At 37.3% G+C, this 26,205-nt stretch overlaps 1 long non-coding RNA gene across 1 annotated transcript; it reads right to left on the reverse strand.

Moving 5' to 3' along the window:
• Nucleotides 1-3,214: 3,214 nt before the first annotated feature.
• On the reverse strand, nucleotides 3,215-17,958 carry LOC108504857. Its single transcript, XR_001877276.1, has 3 exons — nucleotides 17,784-17,958; nucleotides 16,607-16,683; nucleotides 3,215-3,270 (listed from the first exon to the last, which is right to left on the reverse strand). It is a non-coding gene; the product is annotated as an uncharacterized LOC108504857 (long non-coding RNA).
• Nucleotides 17,959-26,205: the final 8,247 nt, after the last annotated feature.

Here is a 26,205-nt window from a genome sequence, read left to right on the forward strand (position 1 = left end):
TGCATTAAAACCTAAATTAAAAGCTTTGAGAAAGTGTAATCTTCACTTGGTACACATTAAGTAAGTGATTTCACAAGAATTGAGTTAAAGACAGGTTTCTCCTGACAGCATCTCTATTCATATTTTCCTTGAACATAATAAATCCAAAAAGCTTGAAAATTCTGGTAGGACAAAGTTATCAGCTAGTGGTAAAAGATCCGTAATCATTACTTTGTAGGTTGTATCAGCTTGATTGGAAGAAAGAGAACCACAGCTAGCAGATCTAACAACAAAGCTACTACCCATGGTCTGCTGATTAAACAGGAACAAAAAAAAATAGATAAAGGACAATGCAAAATTCTCATATACAACTAGAAATTTACATCAAAGTTGAGAAACTTGAGTGAGTGGATTCTTTCAGATATCTCAGAATTACCATCACAAAGGAGAGAAAGTCTGAAGCAGAAATCAAAAGTAGAATTCCTTTTGTAATATCAGCACTTGTAAAATTCAAGAGAATCTGACAAGACAAGGATATCTCAAGTGCATCAAAGGTAAAATTCAGAATAAATGAGAATGCCATAGCCCTAAACATACATGAAACCTGGGCTCCAGCAGTGTGGACCATTCAGCCCTTTACATTCAAATGCCTCCAAATAAACATCCATTGCACAGCAATAACAACTCTATTAGAACAAACATTTCTGAAGTAATTGCATTCCATGAGTCTCTGGAAGCAACTACAAAAAAATAAGAGCTGCTGGGATGGCTTCATCATGTGAGGAAAGCAACAAGCCTTGCAAACACACAGAAATATACAGCTAAAAACTCTTGAGTATCCTAAGCACAAATATACCTAATGCTGAATCACATATATTGCTCAGGACAGAGTGGGCCATAAATTAGCCACAGGAAGCCAGCGGTGGAATATTTTTTCTGAACAAAATGCATACTCCACATAACCAGTCACAGAAAAAGGCATGGGTGTGTTGCACATCAGTCAAATTAGACTAATTGGAGTAAGCTTTTCCGATGAGCTAAGAATTTTGCATAAATCTGAGCAGAAAGATTGAATTGAAAGCATGTGTATGGCTTCAGGGTAGAATCCAAAAAGTCCAAGGTTTACTAGTGTTAGAAAAAGATCTAGCCTATACTTGTATAAATTCATTTGGAAGTCATGAGAATAAAAGAACTGAATATATTTTTTCACTACTGGAAATTAACAGTCTTCTTGCCTTTCAAGAAACAGAAGGACCAAAACCTTCATGAATGATAGGAAATATTTTTAAAAACAAAAAAAACTTAAAACTTTCAAAAAACTTTTAATTAAATATTTAAGGCATTTATTGAGTATAAATACTAATGGTATAAATTATATAACTGTAATTGTTTTATAATTGTAATTCTAATTATACTGACTGGATATAAACTTAAATATTTATTATGTCTATTAGGGTTTTTAAAACTTTTTGGGCTTTTGATAAAGATATGCTAGCACTTCAGCAGTCTATTGCAAAAATCTCTGTAAATAAGAACATAACTAGATTTGCATGACCCACTTCTAGTTTTCAGTGTGAATACATGGAGTAAATTGTATGCTGCATAGACATAGCTTTAACGATGTCAAAAGAAATCTACCTACCATCCTAATTCTACACAGGCTTATGGATGATTGCAGCAAAAGGCTGAACATAATTCTGACAATGACTTTGTGTGTTCATTTACCTAGTGGACATCAACACACAAATCTTAGTGAAATAGTGAATTATTCACTCATTTTTAATGGAATAATTCTACTCAAATCAATGGAACTAAACAATATAACCCAATGTGGAATTTATCAATGGTGTTCCTAGAGTCATTTAAACTTGTTTTAGTTAAATAGCAGGCAGGGGTTTTTCCTTTTTTGTTATTAGTGCAACTATATAATTTTCTTGTATATCATACAAATTAAAAATGTTAGTTTTACATAATCCTGTTTCTGTGGGAGTAAGATGATAGAATTTTTTTTTAATTGGTGCATTTTATATGAATACAAATTAGTGTCCATGTATTTTCCATAACATATTTGTGCATCCATCTGGTAATCTACCAGACCATAACAGATGAAGCTCCACAGGGTTCTCAGGAACGATGCTGCATGACAGCAAGCTACCACCACCAGAACAATTAATCTAGTGTGCACCTTCTCCCCACCTTTCAGAGATGAGTCTGGAAGGTTCTATGAATTGGTTTGGTTACACAAGGCAGCCCATGGGTCCCTCATGTCATTACCAAGGCAACCCCTCAGGTCTTCAGGAACAGCCCGGGGAGTGGAATGTGCTATATATGTGCTACATGTACATATAGTAGATAGGTACAGTAAATCCAACAATGCCAGAAAGCACTGGACCTGATACATCTGGGCAGATGAGCTGAAATGTATACTTGTCACGATGAGATGGAGAGGTAGTGTTGTGTTTGGATTGTACTACAGGTCAGACACCATTCAGACACCATTTAATGCATTATGGTATTTTTAAACTTTATGGGAGGCATCCAGTCTATTCTCATCATTTCCTTATGTTTTTTTACCATGTTACTTAAGCCAGCACTTAGCAAAGGAATCAAGATTTGTCTCAACAGTGAAAAGGGTTTCCTAGGCTGCTCCTGCTCTGTCTGAATTTCTGGAGCTCTGGTAAGGAGCACTATAAATCTGCATAAAGTATTAAAAGAACTCACTCTGACAACATTTCCCACAAATAGCTTGGGTAAGTTTTTTATGGCCTCACAGACTCCTGTCATGGCTAATGTCAGTGATTAGCTAAGATGATCCCTTGGTAGTCTAGCAACAGGTCTGACTGCCTAATAGGAAAGCATTCAAATCTATGTCATGGACATTGATTCTGTCACTTCAGAACAAGCTTTCACAGCTTCAAAGTATTCCCCGTTGCCAGAACGCTGCCACTTTCTTCAGAAAATGGACTATCTCATGATTTACTCTTCTCAGCAATGATCAGTTCTTTTGGGCCTGACCTGTGCTGCCATGCATACCTGAAGAAAATTAAAGATCGTGTTGTGGAGAAATAAGGAAACTGATGTACAAGCCACTAAGTTGTTTGGGTTTTTTTTTTAATTCAATAGGCATTCCATATTGGGCAGTTAAAAATCTCTGCAACATAGAGTTTCCAAACATCTGAGACCCAGTATTAAGCTCTCATACCACATTTTCTCATAACCATCTCATACAATCTACCTGTAATCCACAATGGGAGAAGCTCATAGGACTGTAGCGATTAATGCACAGAAAATCTGAAAAGGAAAATATAGCTTTAAGTAAACAAGAAAATAAGTCAAGCAAAACAAAGAGTACATTCCCCATTGTTTGCCTCTGTCACCTGGATACAACTCTAAAGGCAAGGGATTTTCATGTAAACTGCTAATGAATTTCCTAGGAACCAAGGTTCAACAAAGCTGAAAAGCATCTGTTCAGTTTCAATGAGACTTGAATACACTGGGTAACCTCTTGAGAACTCCTGATACATCTTTGGTATGGTTAAAAGAGAAGAAAAACAAAACTGAAGGAGTCAGCTAGATGTCTAAATATTTTTATGCACCTGTTTTAAAATCCCAAATCCTTGCTGAGTTATGAAAAAGACAATCTGTTAGTTTGACCTGCACTGAACTGAACATTTTCAGAGCTCGTTGATATAAACATTCTCAAGAGTTAATTGGCATCCACATTGGACCAACTCAGTAACTGAGGAATGCTACAACATAGGACAATTCTCCATTATGTCTCATTTCATACAAGTCCACCATCTCATTCCACAATGAAATATAAAAAAATTGCACAACTGCAGTTGGTAGGACCTACATATTTCCATTCCTAGAGAGGAAAAAATAATGTTTTCTTTAGGCACAGACCACACAAAGAAAAAAGACTGCCAGAAAGTCAGAAAATTGATCAGCGTATGCTTTCAAAGGACCTTGAGCTACTAAGGTTTTTCACAATATAAGAGCAGTCAGGTGCCAAGGCTTTACAGGACTAGTCACATCTTGGTTAGGTTCCATTTGGCTCCAAGCAAAAGACTCAAACATCTGTATGTATGAAAATGAAACAAAGCATTTGTCAATACTGAGAATATATCCAGTGTACAAACTGATTTAATTAATTTCTAAACAAGGAAAGTGTGTCCATAAGCCAGAAGACCAAAGATATATCTGTGCCTTCCTGTTAACAATGCATACCAAGGACCAACTACTTGACCTAAGGAAAAGCCTTTTGTAGATATCATTGTTCCCATCAAAGGTCAGACAGACATCATCTTCTTTGCATTATAAGATCAATTACTTTGTCAAAGAAAGTCCAAAGCAGCTACACTATATTCTAAATATTTTTCTAGGAGAAATTTTATATGCATAGTGCACTGTACCAACTGTTCCAAAAATGGAAGTCTGTGCCACTTAGTGTGAGATAGATAACACATAATTCTCTAGAACTGGACTATTTTTTGGTTTGTTTGTTTGTTGGGTTTTTTTTCGTTTGTTTGGTGTTTTGGGGGGGGGGTTGGTGGGTGGTTTTTTTTGTTGTTGTTGTTTTGTTTGAGTTTTTTTTTTCCTTTTTGACAGAGTAGGACAACAGGAAGTAAAAAAAAAAAGCTGCTCTATGTGAACTCTCACCCAAAAAGTGTGAGAGCATAATAGCCTTACTTCCTAAATTTAGTTAGAACTGTACTATGTATAAAAGATGAGGAAGAACAGTGTTAGTTATAGTGGTAGATTAGGGCATCATCCTTCATTTTGGACAATCACAGGAAGCCATTTGCTGACATAAGGTGTAATGTAGTAAACAAAATGTCTGTTTGTGTGACATGAACCTGCAATAAAAGATGGGAAAGGCAAATTTCTTCTTCATACCCTAAAGAAGCAACACACCACTAAGCCAGCCATGCCAACATAATATGGCATGTGCCAATGTTGTTCCACAGAGATTCTGAGAGTCAGAACACATAAAAATATCAAGTGACCACTTATGCAGAATTACAATTGAATTGTCCAAAAGTACAATTAAAAGTAATTGTATTTGTAATCCAAAACCTATCTCTGAAAGAGCCCATCTAAGAAATGTTTGGAAAGATTATTCAGAGCAGAGGGCAATGGTAACAAGATGGTTTTGTTCATTGTGTGATTATAAGTGGGCAATAGAATACTTTAAAATAATCTGCAGTAATCACTCCAAGTATAGAAGAACTGACTGAAACAACCTTAATGTCTAACTCTCTGGGTGCAAGACCATACAAAAGACCAAAGAAATAAAGGGAGGAATGCCTCTTTCAGGAAGCACTAGATGAAGATGGCATTTTGGTAGCCAGGCAATAAAAATTTCTATTTGTTCCAGAAATAGAAACTTTTTCCTGATTTCTGTGCTGCAGAGGAATGGGTAATACATGTACTAGTTCAACTAGTTTAACTGAAAAATCTATCAGCCTACCACAACCCTGTAACGTGCTGCATATTCTTCTGAAGTTTACCTTAGACCAATATGTCCACATTATTTTCATTAAAATATCTATTATGTCTCATTAAAAACCGTGTTTTCACACCCATGCCCAGATTAGCTAGACACATAGATTTAATTTAAATACAGTAAGAATCATTATGTCTACAAAGAATCACTAACAATCATTTAAAAAAAAAATACAGTGTAAAATAATGGAGACAAAAACCCAAAGGGACAGCATGATCTTAAGATGCCATTTTTACATTGACATCTTTTGTATATACAATTTTTTTGTACCTCATCTGTTATGGAAGGGAAGTAAATATGACAGGAAAACATTCCGGTTATTATTATAACAATTACAGGCACACCAAGGATGAGGTCTGACTGAAGCTAGTTGTACACTTTCTCTGTGTTACTTCTGTAGGGAAGTCATACAAGACAAAGCCATTCTACAAACTGGCAAAAATAGAAACACACCTAGTGCTGATATTATTTCTCAACATGTATTTTAATACTATTCTTAACATCCTTAATACATCCACTGACATCTATAAAGGTAATAAATAAAAACCTTTCTCTATATTTAGTATTCCTTGGCACTGAGACATATGTACTATATGACACTGAAGTCCCTATAGTGTTAATACTTGTTTCTTGAAGCAAAAGAATTCCTATCAGGAAAAAAAAAAATCAACCAACCCACACTACTTTTGATTAGAACAGTTTAATCCTAATCCCTTTTCTCTGATCTTGGCAAAGGATTTTTAGCAAGTAACTATATTTAAATAACTACCCAGAATTAATCCTTTTGGTTGCTCAAGGCATGAAGGGAAAGCAGTCAGAAACAAAGAATTCAGAAACATGTTGCAGCTGTTTCATAGAATTCACTATTTATAATTGAAAAGATTCTTTTATTTTCTTTCCTTTTCTTTTTCTTGCATGTGGTTTGAGGGTAACCTTCAACTGCCTTACTTGTCCTTTTCTTTTCACAATAGCAAACACCAAGAGAGAGACAGATAGGTAAAAAACATTTTCAGCATGAAGCTAAGTGTTTCTGACAGTTTCCAGTGTGCAGCACATGGCTGTATGTAGAAAGAAGATTCTTTCTTCTATATAGTTTGGGTTGATTTAATAAAACTGGGGGGAAAAAAACTTCCTATTTTTAGTCTCAGCAGTAACTGGTTGAAAGCATCAAGCTTATTTCTAGTTTTCAAAAGTAGGAATTGCATGTACTCAGAAAGAATTTTGTGTGGAGCAGTAGTTCCTCCAATCCTACTTTTCTGTCATAACACTTGATGCTTTCCAGATGCAACGGACCAATTTAACACAAGAACCCCATCCAAGGTGTAAGTAAATAATTTTAGACCCATTTCAAGTAGCAAAAATTGAGCCCAAAAAGTACATAAGTCTAGATAAAAAGTAATCACGATGTTGCCCAGGACAAAAAATTCATTGTGTGACATACACGAAATGAGAATATTTAAAACATTTTCAGTGTTATCAGTGTTTTTCCATTCTTCTGCTTATATTTAGATGTAGAAGCTGAAAGGTCCTCCATTCCTGGTACTCAATGCTATTCACATGATTTTTATATCATCCATAAGCCTTCCAGCAAGGAAGTCAAAGAAGCATGATCAGCAAGTGAATAAAGAGTATCCAGGGGAAAATCATGCTCTTCCCGAACCAAGCAATTAACAGGATCTTGCATGGTTAAATGTAAACATTCTGCCAGATCGATTGTCACTGCAGGGAACTTATGAAATTTGTTTCACACATTATATAATCTGTGGGTGGGTCCCACAAACATGGCAGAGAGAGACCAATGTTTCTAGTAACACACAAGTAAACTCATACCTAAGGTAGGATGTTATGAAAAGTAATAAAAAAAAATATTAGTAATTGTAAATGCAAAGCTGCTAGCTGCTTTGTCTGCTTGCATTATTTAAGAACGTACCATGACTTTCAATCCATTATACTTATAATAAAACCTTGTCTCTCTACAGTTTAAAACGACACTCAGAAATATTTCTCCTCTTTTTCTGCATTCTGTAACCATGTGACATTGCTAATGCAGAAGAAAAATAAAATCCAGATACCAAAGTCATGCTTTGTAGTCTATTAAAGCCCAGCTGTCGGCCAGAGTTAAGGAAACGATTGCGCTGTTTGTGCCATTTCTAATTAATAATAACTAAGGATTAATAAAGCAATTTAGAAAAAGAATGTACCAGGTAAGGATTTATAGGTAGATGAAAGTCATTGTATTGTAAATAATCATGGATAAAATTAAATGGGAGCTAAGACATTTATGGTGCAGCAAAGAAATGTTTAACACATTTTTCAAGCTCTGCATCTCTTGGAAGCATATTATTGGAGGCAGAGGTACCAGAAAGTCTCAATTTCATCCCTGACAAATAGTCAGCTCAGAGATATCTGCAATGTTTAACAATTCTCTACGTTGTTGCAAAAAGCATGAAAACTGATCTAATAGCAGGACTTGTCTCTGTTTATTGTTTATTAAGGCCCTTAGAGGCTTCACAGCATGCTGGGAGAGAAATGGTTTAGGCTTTACAGGAGACAGCCCCAGGAGCTGCCCTCAGGAGCTGCACTTGGCCTACTGCAGAAGGTTTATTAGGTCTTCTAGCAGAAAAAATAATAGAGTCCAGTTATGTTGGTCATGAATTTTTCTGCTATAAACAAAGGAAAGAGCAATTCCCCATTTACCTTCGAAGGCAGATCAGCCAGCACAAGTATGAAAATGTTCAGGTCTAAGGAAGTGTGTGCTGCTGTCACCCAGAGCCCATCTCACTCCACAGACCTTCTCCAGGCTGCAGTTTCTTACATCCGTACTCTAAACATCCTTAAACTCACTGTTTAGTCCTGGATTACCTGTCCACATGTCTGACATGCAGCATCAGCTCAGCCTGGGTGCCTAAATTAAACTCATCCCACACATATCACCGGTAGATGCCTGTGGCTCCTCTCCAGGGCAGCTTGCAGCTGGGGCTTCATGGGCTGCTTCGCAAACCCTGAGGATGCAGATTGCCCTTTCACAGTGCTGGGCACCCCCAGCAGGCTACAGTGGAGGAACTGGGGGTGCCCCAAGTAGAGGGGAGGCCTTGAGTTTCCCCAGGCTGCTGGAGGGGAGCAGCTGTGGAGCTGTCAAGCCAATCCCTCAGGTGCAGAGACTGAGGGCTTTGGGGTTGTGGGAGAGCAACGTCTTCATGTCAGGCACAGCAGGAGCCTATACTGATGATGAGTACAACACCTTGAGCCCAGCCATGGGCACAGTCTGTGCTGTGAACAAACAGCACTTGGTAACATCGTTAGGCCTTGCTCTTAACCTCTCCTCAATCTCAGACCACAGACAGAGCCCAAGACTGCAGCCCCTGTCACACCCTAGTTTCTTCTCTCCCTCTGAGAGATGATTCCTGGTTCACCAGAACTGTTATGGAACAGTTAAGGAGCTAGAACTGTCTTTGTAGTCACTGCAAAACTGTAAACTTTTCCTTGTAGCAATGTGTACTGGTCACAGCCAGTGTAGCATAATAGTGCCCTCAGGAGCCTGACAGGTATATTGTGGCTGGATGAACCCTTCTATTCCTACTCTTACACTGAGGTTTTTATTAGATATTGTTTTCTTTCATGATAAATATTGCCTTAATCATCTATTGCTCTACTGGAAAAAAAACAGGTATGTATTTGACGAAAAAAATGCAAAACCAATATACTTTATAGAACAGACTGCATGGCAATATGGAGCTGCCTTCACTCAATACCTTGCTAGTCTGGTCTGTCTGCACCAGGGCCCTAATTTCTTTCTTGATATACAATTCTATACCTTTCACTGGTACATAGATGTTTTACCATAGTGCCTGAGTGCCCAAAAACAGGTTTTACAGGCACCTAAGTGGTTCTTTGCCATCCCTTGGAAATGGGATCATATTCTCCAGTCAGTGAAATTGTTTGTTTTTAAACATCTCATTTTTTAAAAAAAATAAATTTAAAAAAAATTAGAAATAAAAATTTTAAAAGCACACAGATTCTGATTTACTGACTGCCAAAGAGTTATGGAACATTTAGTCCTTGGAACAGTGAGTCCTAGTTTCTTCTGTGGTTAATTTATATTTTTATATACATACGCAAACACACACATATGCACAGAATAATAGAGCCTTGTGGCTAGGAGACTGCACAGTTCCAGTTTGAATAATGAAAATGTAATGCTTCAGGAAGGATTAGCAGAAGAGTTCAGACCGGCCTTATCAATATCTATTCATCTGTCCACTGTGTAGAAGTGGGACAGAGGTATTCATCATTACAAGTGTTAAGTTTCTGGAATTATTTTCACAAGGAAAAGAAGTTTTATGTAATTTAAAGGTGAATCTTTACATATATGATAAATCTTAACTATGCATTGATAGTAAAGAGCGGTAATAAATAGGCAAAGAATAAATATTTTTATTTTTTTGTTAACCTTGAAACCTACATTAAGGAAACACATTGTTGTTTAGGTTACTCCATTTTTCAGGGACAGTTGTAATTGTGCTATGGTGATTTTTGCCTTTTTCTTTTTCTTTGATCTCCCTGTTTACAAAATAAATGCTCAGACTGTCAGCTGCTCACATTAATTCTTTACAGGACAACAGGATAAGAATCAAAGCAAACAGTTTCTTTCTTTGATTAGCCATACACCAAACACAGCTGTAGTTCTACCTTTTGATTATCTCCCTGCTTCAATTTCATTTGGAGGATAACTTGTGTTAAAAACAGAATAGATCGCTTTGCTAGATGATACACATTATGAATACATTTTTGTCTTTTAGAAATAGCTACTGATTCTTAGCATAAAGTTACCCAAATATCAAATATAGGATAAAAGATAGGTTGGAGGGGAATAGTGTGGTCAGTTTAAGTAAGACTGATATTTGTCTTAGTAAATTTCTTATCCTCTATGCCATCTTAAATATATTTTAAAATGTAGGTCAAACAAACTCTTTCTTAATCTGTATGTATCAGTTCACAGAATCTCAGAACTGTAGAGTCATAGAATGGCTGAGGTTGGAAGGGACCTCTGGAGATCATCTTATCTAACACCACTGCTTAAACAGGGCACATAGACTGTGTTTGGACACCTTTTGAATATTTCCAAGAATGGAGATATTCATTTTCTCAGAGCAACTTGTCCCTGTGCCCAGTAACTCTGGCAGGACTTGCAGGTTAGCTTTGAATATTAACCAAATTTCTGGGGCCCCTCCTCCCTTGAGGGCCTTATCCCATTGTGGTGGTGGGAAACAGTGTTTCCCCCTGCAGTTATAAAATGGTAAAACCCCAAGGGGTGGTGACCCTTGAAGTTTTGAAGTTTTACCCGATGAACGCTTCTGCAAAATATAAACATATCACACTTAGAACGGAAGAAAAGGGTAGTTGTAGTTTGGTGGTAGAAGTGGTAGCCATGTTCTGAGGCCACGAGGAAGGGGCTTGGAGCCCCTTGGGGCCTCTGGGCCCCCCCAGCCCCGGCTGGGGGGGGCTGCAGGGACTTGGAACAGCATAAGGCTGGGCTAAGTACCTGTAGCTGAAAGCTAAAGAAGTTTTCTCCACCGTGAGTGAGCAGAGACAGAGCAGCAGCAGCGTCCAGAGATTGTGGCTAAGAGCCAGCAGAAGATAAGCAGCAGAAAGCTCATCATGCAGCTGAGCAAGGAAGACACAGAGTTGTCTGAGAGAGCCGAGAGAGAGAGAGAGAGAGAGAGCAGCAGAGAGAGAGGAAGTTAGGGTAAGAACTGAAATAAAAACCCCAAACTCCTTTTGTGACCTTTCCTAAGTGGAAAGAATGGACTCCTACTGAATGGAAGTCCTAAAACTGCAGCAGCACTGCAGAGAGGAGCTAAAAAGCTCAGAGAAAGAATGGGGAGGGGGTGACCTTGCACCCCCCCTCCCCCCCTCGCTGCTTGAGACAGCACAGAGCTCTGTAGGGAACTTGAATCCCCTGAAGATAAGGACTGTCACGAAGACCCCTGTGCTTCGTGATATGATGTGGTGATACCGCCCTTGTCCTGGGAAATGCAGCCCACGGAGGAAGACCCTCGTTTGAAGACGAGTGGCTGAGGGGCTTGGATACCCCTCATGTGTGCTGGCAGAGATGCAGCTGCTGCATGAGAAGAAGAGCGAAACAGATAGACCTGCTGCCCTAGAGACATTGCTGCTCTGAGAGTGAAAAGGATCTTTCCTTCTTCCCTCCTGGATTTTATTTGGAGGGGAGAAGAGATTTGATCCATTGTAAATACCTTTATGTCATGGTAGAGATAGCTAAGACTGTATAAAATGTATTGTAGTATTTATTTGTACAGTCATTGTAATATATATTCCCTTTCCTCCATTTTGAGTCTCGTGTGGCTGTCTGGAAAAAAACCATCTCACATTGGGTTGAGATGTGGGAGGGGTCTTAGACTAGGGAATTAGATTTTGGGACTCTTAAACCATGACACCCATGAAACTCTTCCAAATAGATCCTTGAAAAGGCCAAAGTCTGTTCTCTGAAGTCTAGGGTTATGAAATTGCTTTTTGCTCTACTCTGTCTTCCCAGAATCCCAAAGTCCAACATCGCATGGTCACTGCAACCAAGGCTGTCTCCAACCTTTGCAATTCCAATAAGCCCTTGTCTGTAAGCATGAGATCCAGCAGAGCATCTCAGCTCATTGGCTGCATTGTCACTTGGGTCAAGAAGTTGTCATTGATTCTCTCCAGGAGCATCCTTGATTGCTTATGCCCTTCTGTGTTTTTCCTTCAGCAGATACCAGGGTGGCTGAAGTCCCCCAAGAGGTCCAGTGGCCTTGGCCACTTATTCTTCCTGATCAGGTGGCCTTAGCAGACACGATGTGCATATTGATTTGTTCTTTAATTCTTACTCATAAGCTTTCAGTCAGCTCACCATCAATCCCAAGGCAGAACTCCACGCATTCCAGCTGTTCTCTCACAAAAAGGCCAGCTTCCTCTCACCTTCCTGGCCAGTTCCTCCTGAAAAACCTGTATCCCTTGACTGCAACTCGCTAGTCATGGGAGACATCCCATTAAGCTTCTGTGATTCAAACAGGACTGTAGCCCTATAACTGCACACAGATCTCCTCATGTTTATTCCCCATGCTGTGTGCATTAGCGTACAGGTACTTCAGAGAGGCACCCCGGTATGCTGATTTCTCAGAGAAGGTTGGGAGAGTGGTGGTGTTTGCTCCAGAATAGGCACTTCTTTGCTTACATGAAAATGCAGGAGATGGCCCTGCTTAAGCTTTCACTTGATGATTTTGTGTTCACCTCATTCTGGGTCCTTTGCTTGTCAGTCCAGCCCCTAAACCCCTTACAGGTCTGCTGCTAACCCAGCAGACTTGGTTATCCCACTCTTATATTAAGGGAAACAAATTTGAAAATTAAGTGCACAGAGCAGTTAGAACTATCTGGATTTTGTGTTTATTAGCTCATTTTACTATTTATTTGTAGTTTAACTAATTCTAATGCAAAATGTACTTATCTGTACAGAGTGACTTTTAAAAGCAGATAGTATCATTATTTCAGTCTAATCTTGTTTCGTAAAACACCAAGAAAACACAAATGATAATAAGAGAAGCATCATTAGCCAGTCACTTCTTTTACAAAACAAAATCTTGGACCAGATGTTCAGCTGGGCAAAACAGAGAAACTATGTCATTTATTTTATCTGGGTATGTACTCATGGATAGCAGTACAGTTCCACAAATTTATATTAGCCAAAAAGTCTGATTTTCCTACTCCTGTCACCCTAAGATTCCCATTATTTTTTTCTCTCTGGGTATAGACTATTTAGACAAATTTTTTGCCAGCCCTCTAAAGAGGGAACAAAGTCAGGTGCTGATAGAATAATGCCTCACACAAGAAAATGAAGAGAGATGTATGCAGTTTGCTCCATTAGGAAAATACACAGTTTCCAGCTTTGGCATGATTCTCCAATCAACAGTAATAGGCAAAGTAGTAAAGGTCTCCCATTCAGTAAGAGCTCATGGTAACTTCAGGTCAGGGCTCAGGCAAACAGAATTCAGAATTTAAAACAGAAAATGTATAAGAGGGTTGTCATTTTGTTGTTCCTCTGTTGCTCTGAATGGGAATACATTTGTAATTCATCATCATCATCATCATCATCATGGCTGGGTTTCGCGAATGAAGATTTGGGAAGGGCTCTACCCACATTTGTTACAAGCGGTGGCTAAAAAGGCCAATACTAGATAGCAATTACGAGATTTGTAATTACCAGTAGACTGATTCCACTACCTGAAAGGGGTCTGAAAGATAGCTGTAGCAAGGTATTTCCACAAGGGCATGTAGTGATGGGATAAAGGATAATGGCTTTAACCTGAAAGCGGTCAAGGTTATATTAGATAATTAGGAGGAAATTCTTTACTGTGAGGATGGTAAGGTGCTGGAACAGGTCGCCCAGAGAAGTTGTGGATGCCCCAGCCCTGGAAACGTTCAAGACCACGTTGGATGGAACTTTGAGCAATCTGCTCTAGTGGAAGGCTCCCTGCCCATAACAGGCAGACTTGGAACTGGATATCTTTAATATCTTTTCAACACAAATCATCCTATCATTCTGATTCTGTGAATTCCACGTGTGTCTATTGCTAACTCTTGTGATAAGAAAACATTACATTTGGAATAGGAAAGTAAATGGAACATTATAAAGCCAGGAATTTTGTTTTTCATACTTATTTCATTCTTCAGTTGTCAGAATTTTATCACCAGTGTATTAAACAGAAATACTAGGCAATGTAGAAAAGCACCATTTCTTCAAGAATGTCACCTGAATCACAAATGATACTACAACAAGCTAATCATTTTAGCTATAGAGAAGACTTTTTGGTAAAGAGTAAAGGAGGAAGTCAAATACAAACTACATTTTTCTGTAAGAGAACCAGTTTCTACTAATACGTAGGTAAATAAGGAATGCATAATGAACTTTCTTCATGGGGGATTTCTAAAATGTCATTACAGTTGTTAATTGCTGTGAACTTGCACTTCATGCACTTCAGTGTAAAGAAGGTGAAGTACTGTTTGCTACAAGACACAGGGGAACAGGGAACAGAAATTAGGAATTTGAACCTTAACAGCCTGTGCTTGAAGAAAAGTATAAAATTAGGTTTTCATGATCTTTCCAATCTTGCTTACATTCAAAGTATTCAACTCATCTGAGAAACAACTCTAGGATTCATTGAAATGTTTATTTGTATAAGGTCTACTTCATGTGACCAAAGGAATTAAAATCATCACCATGATTTGCCAAGTACATGAGGCCCTGGATAATTTTCTTTGTTGCTAAATATGACATAACTCCATAAATTCTTTAACATCGTGCTGTTATACTACAAGTGGGTTACCAAAAAAATTAATCCTTCCAGGTATTTCATGGCTTGTCCACGGCATGTAGGATGCTTTCAAGGTAAGCATTTTTCTCATAAAGCATTAACAGTAAGATCTGTGCTAAATTTATGCTGTTGGTTCAATTTCCAAAAAGGTTTATTTTACAAAAAACTAGAACTCAAGTGCTACTGTTCTACAACACTTCTCTAACAGTAATGTGGGTCACTGACATGATACAGAAAACTATGATTTCATGTCAGCAGGGTTAAAATTTCAGACTTGAATAAAATGTTTCAGTCAGAGGGGATAATACTGTCAATGAACAAAAAGACATTTTCATTTATCTTATCTGACGGTAGAAAATATACAGAATAAGAAAGTACCACAGGAGCACTTGCTAGCACCATTACAACCAAAAAGGACTTTCACACCTGGGAATGCTTTAAGTATTGTACTTCTTACATGGATTCATTTCCCTTGCAATTACCTTTAAGATGTTCTATCATTTTGGCTGCTTCCAGTAGCTATTCAACTAATGCATGCCCTCTGCCTCTCTTAGTCTACCTTTCGCTTACATTAAAATATGTGATTTAGTGGCATCAGAACATTACTTGATGTACTCTGGTGTCAGAATTAACCCTTTGTTCTATACAAAAAAGGGAGCACATAAATAAAAAATACTTGAACAGGTTTTCCATTCTGAAAAATTAAAAAAATGGTTGATAACATAGCATAGAAACAAATCAGATCTATAGGTATGAGATCTCTACCTGGTAAAATGTACAATATTTTTAATCTTTGCTCAGTGAAATTGCTCCCAACTAAATCTTTGTATATTCACTCTTACCACCAAAACGACAATATTTTTTTTTCTGTACTATCCCTGGCACAGCCTGATAGCAAATTTTACAGATTGCTCTATTGCTTCCAATTAAGTGTTGATATAAAGCTCAACCTTCTACTCTGTTACTCCTTATTTGCAGTCATAGATTCACAATCATTTAATGAAAAAAAAAAACTATGAAGAGGAGAATTAGATAGTAAAAAATGCTGGTAAAAATTAGGAACTCAAACCTTAAATTGTGTTTATGTTTTCCTATTTAAAATGTGGACGGAAGAGTTTCCTGGAGTCCACGTCTAGAAGTGGTATCTTGGTCTCCTCTCACATGTGTATTTCACTGTATGTTATTTCACCTAAATCAATTTATGTAGGTACACTCCTACATAAATCAGAAAGTTATCATGAGCTGCTGAAAATACTAATACCACTGCTAACCCAAACCTTCACAAATCATATACAACTTGGCTTAAAATCTGCTAGGTTTAAAAAGTATCATGTGTGGACTGATTTTTTTTTTCATTCGTTGTTGGGTTTTGAGAATTAGTATAAATTTTCATAATTTATTTTTATACTGTCAGTTTGTATTTGCTGTGCTTACCATGCCCTCTCCCACCAGATTAACTGTTCTTGGCTTATATACAGACACTGAATCCACAAAAAGAGAGGAACTGCCTACTAAGACTAGATATTCTACATTCCCAGGTTTTACAGAAGAGATCAATCCAATTTGCTTTACTGCCTTAGGAATGAGCTTAGATTTGAACTTGACCTTCTGAAAATCTACAGTGATGATAATACTAATACCAGGATTGATGATGTGGTTGATGATGGAAGGCAAAAGTCACTTTGTCTCTTTTTTACAGAGAGATGACAATGGCAGGTATGTAAGTTTTTGTGACCAAATTGGAATCTGATGTACGCACCCTTTTTGTAATACTCCTTATATGTAGTAATCCATCACTCATGGAAAGGCATGTTCTTGCAGGAGGGAGAAGAAAAGCTACAAAAATAGGCAAAAGGCAAGTTTTCAGCAGGACAGATTTTTTGCTGTTAAATTCTTGATGCTGCCATCACCTACACTCAGAGCTGTGTCTGTGGAGCTGTCAGAGTACGATTGAAAGAGATTTACAATTCAATACAAATTCATTTTTGATACCTATAGTAGGTTGCAGAAAATGTTGGGAATGTCTAATTAACAAATCTATCTGATAGTTAACAGTGCCACCATTAAATGTTTTGTACAAATGAAAAAGTTCAGACTTAACTGCAGCAAGCTCAGGTATGAGTGTCAGTGAAGCCATTCAAGCTTGGCTTTAAGCCATGGCAATTCAGGATTCAGCTGCTGGGTAACTAGAGGCACCCTCTTTTGTCAACTCCACTCCAAATTCACTGGTGAAGGGGAAAATGCTGTCGAGCAATATTAGAACCAACTCTTGAAAAATTAGAACATTTCCTTGTGAACTGTTCTCAATTCAGCTGTTCTTAACTTTCTATTAATTAGAATGTTACAAAATTGAAAATAATTAAGTTCAAGACAGAGTTCTCATTAACTTCAGATGACCAGGTCTTTTCTAAAGGCCTCTAAACGACATGCAGTATTAACAACTTAACAATTTGTAAAAAAATACACCTCCAAGGTTAGTTCTCTATGGTGATTTTTACTGTATTTGAGTCACACTTCAACAAATTGTTATTTTGTGAAAAAAGTCTTTAGCACATCCCAAAGAGCAGGTAAGAGACATGCTCTAGCTGTTCTGACAAGTTTATTTATTCATGAATTCCTGAGTCGCATTCAAAGATAAACCCCAATTCCCTGAAATATGTAATTTAAAAGCTAACCTGAGATCCATAGCAAGTGAGGAAAGACCAGTCTGAACATAAAAGAGATAGAGTGTAAACCTAATGGCATTTAATGCAGCATAAATACTCAGATATTTTAAGACAGATATACTATCTTTTGTATCTATTATAAAGTATATACCTGGAGAAGCTAAAGGGAAACAGTGCAATCAGTGCTAAGCAATAATATAAATTCTGGAGAGTTTGTACCAGCTAAACTATGGTCATTCCTTCCGTAGCATCTTAATTTTCATGACTTACCTCACATAACATCATCATATTTTAGATTAGTGTCATATGGCAATCTACTAATCATTTCTATACTTGATCATATTGAATAGTTATAATCAAGCTATCTATCAAAAGTGGATTAATTGAAGACATTTGATCCTTTGCTCTGAAAGGAAACTGAAGGAAACAGTCAAGGTGTGGTGGTTTGGGCTAGGCCTTCCTTGGTGACCAGTTTGTAACCAAAGAAGGGTCCAGATTTACCCAGTATTCCCTACGATTTTTACGTAAGCCAGGCTATAAGAAGAAAGGAGGGAAGGCCTTTGCTCTCTTCCCTTCCGGCGGCTTGGAGGTGCAGGTTCCCTACTGTTGAGTCTGCCGTGTTGGGCAGTGAGGCCTGGTAAGGCCTTGCCGACCTTGGGAGACAGAGGTTGCCGGCGATCGTTCCGGAGCAACTCTCGGTTGTCCCAGGGGAGTAGTGAGATATTTTCTTTGCTAACTCTTTTAGTTGTTAGATATTGGGTCACTAATTGGGATATCTATATGTTTTATTTTAGTTTTGTTCCCTTTCCCTTCCCCCTTCCCTTTCCCTTGTGAAATTGTATATTTTAATTGTATATAAGGGTAAATATATTTATATATCTCACTTTGGTTGTCTCTCTCTCGTTTCGGGTTTTTCTTAGTTTTTTTTCTCCCTCTTCTCCCTGAGGTTTGGCGGGGGGGGACTTCTGGTGGTAAGGTTTGGAGACTTGGCAGGGAGCCAGCTTCAAACCATATCACAAGGTAATTCCATGTTTGTTCTGGTAGAAATACTACAGGCAAAAAATAAAAAGCTGTTGAATGCTCTGATCCACAATAGAAGGAAACAATCTCTATCTTTGCGATTGCCATTTTTTCGGCAAAAGCATGAGGTAGATTGTAAACTTTCAACCATTTTTATAACTTAAAAAAATCAAGATTCTGAAAAATGCATACTTTTCCACCTCTGTTCTTCTCAGATGGATATGTCCTATGCCTTGGATCACCAGGGACAGTTATAAGGTCTTGGGGCCTTGGCCACAGAACATGCTTTCTGATTGCTTTGAACACACTCTGCATGGCACCATAGCCTCTGTCACCCTGTAACTGCTTGTGCCACACTCAGCTGTGCTGGCAGCATTTGGCAGATGGTGGAAGTGAGATAGAAGCTGTGGGACTGCGAGGTAGTAGCCCTGTCTGGCTACTCTTCCTACTTAAGATTTCTACACTTCTTGGGTAAGACTGATTTTTCTTATATAAAACCTGCTCTCAGGTGGTGACACTGACCATTGACTATGCAATGGTAGTCTAAATAAAGTTTCAGGAATCTGAACAATTAATGGATGGGCTAATTAGAGTCTACTCATTTGTGACACGGCCAATAAGTGGTTCATAGATAGCTGGTAGAAATAAATGGATTTCTAAAGGGCTAATATTGTGTTTAGCAGAAGAGCAAACAACCAGAGAAAGAACTCAAGAGCATATAATTACAGGTGTCATACCGACAAAATACAAGAGTAAACAAAAATTGAGATCAGATAGGTTTGCAATAAGTGTTGAACTAATCACAGCACAAAGTAAAGGTACAAGAGGTTCAGAGTTGTTTATTCAATAAAATTTCTTCTGATGTACTTGAAAGCATAAACACAGAGATTAGTTGTAATGTACTCCAGTGCAGCTGTGCAGAGCCAGTCTCACTTTGCCACAGTCCCAGTACAAATCACCAAGCCGTATTGAACTCCAAAATTTAGTGTACTGGTGAGTCTGCAGAGTGATTCATCAGCGTTTTTTTTAAACTTTCTTCTTCCACAATTGTGCAAATTCAAAGTGCTCAAGACCTTCACTCATGTTTCTCCTTTACATCTTTCTTCTCAGAACTATATTCTCATATATTTTATTCTTCATATTTTCAGGTATGTTCTGCTCCACTTAATTTCCTTCCAGCATGCTCTTGTACTGCAGCCACTTGTCATTTTAAAGAACAAGATTTCCTTTCTTCTCTTACCTTACCTCTTAAAGCTTCCAAATGATCCTGATAAGGGTGGTTTCCCTAAAGTTTGTGTTAAATAGCCTCCAATTTAATTAGTACAGCAGAAGCCTTGTATTTGGGAATTTGTTTGTTCATGTTCTTTCTGATGTTAAGATTTTCCTTAGCAATAGTCTTGTGTCAGTCTCTGCATCACTTTTACAAGTAATAATTCCCTACAGAAAATGACTGAGTAACTGTGCCTACTCATGGCTGTAGCAGAGGTGAGGCCAGACCTCTGTCTGACAGAATGGCATAAGTGTTTTCTTTCAACACTTCAGTACATAAGGGTTAGATATCTTGAGATCTGAAGGAGCACAGCATATTTGTTCCTTGTACTGCTGTATGCAAGGTAGAAAATTTGTATCCTTAATCCTCCAGTCTTATAAAAATACTTTTATTCCTTCTTTATCTGTCAAGTTTTTCCATATTTTTACTTACTTCCATTTTGATATATTGTAAGTTTCAGCCCTCAATTTTTTCAGCAGGCTTAACCTTAAATGCAGCTTAGGGACTAAATCTTCACTTTTGAGAGAGCAGAAGGATAAGCACTAATAACATATAGAAGATGTTGGTTCTCTTTACAAGGGCACAAGTCAGTGGCTTCTGCCAAGTGAAGGAAGAAGTTTGATCCATTTCATTCGTTTTATACTTACTGATTGAATTAATTTGTTAGTCCTACAATATGGTGGTAGATTTTCCATTTTCAGGACAAGTACTTGCAGTAAGTGTGCTCTTCATTTAGTAAAATGGATCATTAACAATTGATGCAAAGTGACATAATAGATATTGCTGTTTTTCTTTTGCATCTAGTGTTGGGTTCAACTGGGGATTAAATTGCCTCATATCCCACACATTAATAATTTCTGAGGCTGACATGTATGAGCGTACTATGAAGGATATTTGAGGCTTTCAGATGAATGTCATTTCAGAGATTGTGGATTAGATGTTTACAAATTATTGTACGTACAGATATCAAACCTTTATTGACAAACAAGAATAAGGTATATATAATACATATGTAGTGTATATATAATATGTCTATAATATCAGTTAGGGTAAGTTTTCAGCAATAAAAAAATATTTCTATACTCTCAAGTGTAAATTCACATTAGTCAAAAATATTATCTACTACTTAGTTTAATATTTTTAAAAACCATAAGCAATCCCAGTTTCTTCCTGCAGAGGGAATACAGTTCTTCTGCTTTCGTAACGTAATGGAAAGTAATGATGCATTCCAACAAAGGCATAATTCTTTCTTTTGGTTATTATAATCCACTTCCATAAATAGAGCTAAGCACTAAGATCAGAGTATAATACATGAATTCTGAAGTAGCTGAGATGGACCTGATGATGTTTAAAGAGATATTAACAAGTAAAAAAGAATTGCCTGTAAAATTGTTTCTTCATGCTGTAAGGCTGTGTGTTACACTGAGTAACTGCAGTTTCTGCTGACATTCGCAATGCTATGTATTCATGTTGTAGACTTTGGGTGAAGTATTGCCCTTTTTGCTGCTACTTCAGTGGACCACAATTTGAAATTCAGTTTGTTCTACATTCCTTTTCCACTTTCTCTGTCATCTGGCATTGGCCTGCTCCTTGTGTCTGTCAAGCAACTCTGTAGCCTGGTACATTTGCTTTTCCTTCCAGCATTGCTGGTTTAGCTATTCAGCAAAAGAACTTCTAATTGCAGAACAGGTCAGTGTAAGTGACTTAACTGTAATCATGCCTGTGCATATACTGGAATCAAGATTGAACCTCCTGAGTACTCAGAAACCCAGTTATACATTGCAAAACTTGCATGGAAGCTGAGCTGCCATGTATTCATTTTCTATGCTTAAACAAACTAGATTAGAACTGCCTCTGGTGTAACATTCCTGCTGGTAGACTGTACACCTGTTTGATGGCAGTCGGGCAAGAAGCTGCTCTCTTTAAACAGGAATTCTCTAGCTCACTGTAAATGATATAATATTTTTTCATCACTATTTTCTCTCTTTTTCCTTCTGGTTGTTTAACTCAGGAATCACAACATTAAAGCTGTCCGAAGATACTCTATATGAAGAGTTGCACTACATTACTCCAGATCTCGAAACAAATCTCATCATTTCAATATATTCATGTAAAACAGAAACAGGGAAAAAACTCTAAGTGTGGTCAGTAAATTATATGTATAAAGTGAGATTAATATCAATCACATCTCATGAAAGAAAGGAGGACACCTGAGATTTTAAGAGGCTGTTCATAAAAAACAACCCAGCTAAAATAGTAGTTTTTTAACACCCTCCAAGCGACAAATTGACCAGATGTTGTGTAAAAAAGGAAAAGCAGGAACTGAAAAATGCCAGAGAAAAATATGCTTTCAATTCCATGCTTACTTCACCTAAGGTATGCTCTTACTGCTATAACTTAAGAGGTAGAACCAAAATTCCTATGAAGATGAGCATAGCTATAGAGGAGGGAAACCTCAAATGGACCTCATTAGAACAATTTTTTAAAGTTTTTAGAAACTAACAGTGTCATCTTGAAATTATTCTACTATTATGGGTAGCCAATTTAGAGAATACTGGCAGGGGGTTGTGATAGCAGAGTTGCTCAGACAAAGAAATGAACATGTTTCTGCATTCCAAGAATCTGCAGGGAAGAGAAAAGCCTGCATAAGCTATTAGAGAGTTACAGTAAACAGGCCTTTTGATCACAAGGGCACATATTACTGTTGCAAGGTTAACCATCACAGAAATAGTCAAGGTGTTTTGGTTTTTTTTTAAATAGGGTGGAAATGCTATTTTTTTCTACTAGAATTGATACATTGTTATCCATGAGAAGAGTGTGTTTCTAAACAATGGAGAGGGCTTCCATGGTTTAGAGTTTCCCCCCCTCCCCAAAAAATGAATTGCCGTTTTTGCTAACTAAATTAAAAGGAAGAAATTACAAATTTCATGGCTTGCCCAGTCACTCAAAGTCTAAACTCAGTGGCTCTATGGGCACAACCTGTTTGGTGCAGAGCACTTTCAATACCACATTTTTCCTGTTGTAGCTGATCTCATGCATGACTCATTATGAATAGATAATTCTGTCAACAACAATAAAATTTCATTATGTGTGTAGTCAGTGTTTTTTTACAGCCCCAGTGTCTGAAGTTATGTGAAGGTTCAAGCTTTTAGTTTCTTTGAGAAACAAATAATATAAAATTTCCATGTCTCTTGGCTACAGGGAAGAACTTCATAATCTAAAGATTCAAAAAACAGACCATAAATACTAAAAACAAACAAACAAACAAACTGTGGATTTTTACCTATTCTTATTTTTTTTTAAAGCTTGGGATTTGACTATGCTGTTAATGTGTCAACACAGAAAAGTTTGCAATCACTTTCCATAAGGTACCAACAGGAAACAGAAGCCCAGACAGTTTGACGTCTTTAGGTTTTCACAGAAAGTTGTAGTCTGACCCTAAATCTGAATCTTCCAGAGCACAAACCAATCACTTATTCACAAGACCATCTTTATGATTTGGGTAATGTTTACTTAAAAAGAAAATTAATAAAAATAACAGTTAATAACAGTAAATAACAATTAATAAAAATAAAGCTTCTGGGAATGTTTATTTTACATTAAAAATATTTACAGTTACATATGCAGTGAAATAAAGAGTCAATAATAACCTGTTAATCCCCAATCTTAGCAAGGGTAATTTAGAAAAGTTCATATAGAGTATACTTAGTAACATTTCCCAAGATTTTATTTAATCTAAAAATCTGAATTACTTATCTTCATTCACCCCCAAACTGAAACAAAGCGCTTCCAGTTTTTGAGCTTACTCTATTCAGAAGGCAGATAGAAAACAGATCATATTAAAACAAAGTTTGATTATTTTTTTTATTTCAGTGAGCTTTGCACTGCTAACATATACATTTGAAACACATGAGGGCACTTAGAGGAAAATCAGTGTATAGAGCATGGCATGCAGATGTACTCTTTAATATTACTTACAAAAAACAAAATGAAGTGTAGCAGGAGGTGGAGAAACTTGTAGAGATTATGTAAAGGTATTGAAAGTCTCTATATTCATGAATATTTTCTAAGCCCGTTTTTAATATTTCCCATCTGAATATCTTCACAAGGAATTGTCTTTCCTTGGTTACTGCTACCACAGCTCCTACTGTGGGTAAAGTGGTGAAAGGTATATTACATACAGAGAGTATGGAAAGGGCTGAGTTCAAGAATAAAAAGAGGTTTACATATCATGTACTCAGGATTTATAGCACAATTGTCTTTTCAAGAGAGGGTCACTTTGCAATACAATAATTGTTTCATTCATTTTGTGCTGAGTTACAATAGAGAGAGGACTTAGAGTTGATTAAAAATTAAAATGCACTTTATTCAACATAATGGTAAAGTGATGCTGCATAAATGGAATGGACTTTTCCATTTCTCTCATCATAGTCGACTCTCTGGTTTCTTTTCACATGCTGATATTCTTAAATGCCAGATATTTTCTGCAAATTTAAATGTTAAGGATTAAAAGAGATAATTGCTCCCAGGGCTAATGGCCACTATTACATGGATCATGACTGGAACATTCTTCTGCTTCATTTCGTTCTCTGATATTCACTTTCTGTACAGTCAGAAGGTCACCTGCTGTACTCTTATGGCATAGAAATACAACTAAAGTATTTCTTACGCCATAAATTTCGTAGAAATATATGATAAAAATAGATTTTTATTGCATAGAAATGTGTCAGGTCTCAGCACATGAAAATTTCCAGAGTTGGACTTCACATGAATAAATCCTTAATGCTAGCAATAGCTTTATTTGTTATTAAAGACAATCTCCATTTTTTTGTCCCCAGATTAATTCTTGACATTTCATAGGGTAACCACAATTACACAAGGTACAGTGAGTCCTAGAATATTAATGACTATTAAGACCACTTTCTCACAGGATTAGGTAATCAGCATAATTTCTCAAATGTAAACTTCTCAACAGTCCAGCCAATGTTTCAGTCCTATACTTACATTCAGGTTCTTTTATAGACCTATTCATCCTAGGCAAGTAAAACACTTAGCTGGTATTTTCGCCCCGGACACTTGTATAATATTTATCTTCAGAGATGTCTTTTTCTATTACATATTGTGATTCCATTATATTGATGTCCTGGTTATAGCCAGGACAGGATTAATTTAGTAGTAGTCAGGATGGGGCATGGCTAGGACCTGGATGTTATTTTATAAACTCACGTCCTTTTCTGGAGCAGGGGAAGGGGTCCCTTCCAGGTCAGGGTAGTGTGGCAGAGGTCAGATATTATGGGCTTCCCATGGTACAGCGGTGAGCATTTGCATGTGAATCACTCACTTCTCTTGTGCAATTTTGTTATCAATATTGTTGCTATTACTGTTTGTCTTCTTATTTCATTGCTGTTTCCAGTAAATTTTTATTATGTCAACCCCTGATCTTTACCTTTTGTACCTCCAATTCTCCTCTCCAGCTGGCCACAAGGTGGGGGAACAGGGGGTGGGGAGTGAACAAGCAGTACATGGTTTCACAGAATCATGGAGTCAGAGAGTATTCTGAGTGGGAGGGGACCCACGGCAATCATCAAGTTCAGCTCCTGAGTGCAAGGCCTGTGTGGGGATAGAACCCATGACCTTGGTGTTTAGAGTATTTGGGAACACTAAATTGGGGAATACCATTTCTAAACCATGACCTGTGAATATGACTTTTTTCCTTCTCCCACAATTTCTATACTGTTCTTATATATAATCATTAGATTTACTGCCCACCATCTTGTGACATAAAGCGGATTCCTCCCAGTGACAAATTTCATGCGCCTTTGATTTTTTGATCATTACTGTTTTTTGTTTTGTGATATCTACTTCCTACCTTCAGAATCTTCTTACCAAGCATAATTAACATCTCACCATTTCGAGTCTTCTACTTGATGTCATTACTAGTTTTTTAATATATTGTAGGGAAAACAAAGCTGTTAATTGACATTGATTAGTAGTTAATATTTATTTTCATATAAAAAGGAAAGGTACTACTAGGTGCTTTTACTGCTTTATCACTACAAATCATGTCATGAAACAGCAATTTGCAGGTAGGAAAGGAACTACTTGAAACAGATTATATTAACCTACTCTAAGGTCACAGAATATTCATAGTTAGCCCTCTTTCTACTTCCCTTTTACCCAGGCCTCCAATTTCAGGTCAGCCACGCAACAGTTTTTAAAGTAAAAAAATTTGTTAGCTTATTAAATGGAGCAAGCTTCAACGTGGAAAGATCTGTAAATCACCCTTTTTCATTATAGCCTCTGTTAAAAATCACTGTTATAACAGTGGAGGAGAAGACAGAGAGAAAGAATTATATCCGACAGATCCCAGAATCCTCACTTAATGCATGTATGGTAACAGAG

Source organism: Lepidothrix coronata, unplaced genomic scaffold (assembly GCF_001604755.1).
Source record: "Lepidothrix coronata isolate B3197 unplaced genomic scaffold, Lepidothrix_coronata-1.0 Scaffold177, whole genome shotgun sequence".
Lineage (NCBI taxonomy): Eukaryota > Metazoa > Chordata > Aves > Passeriformes > Pipridae > Lepidothrix > Lepidothrix coronata.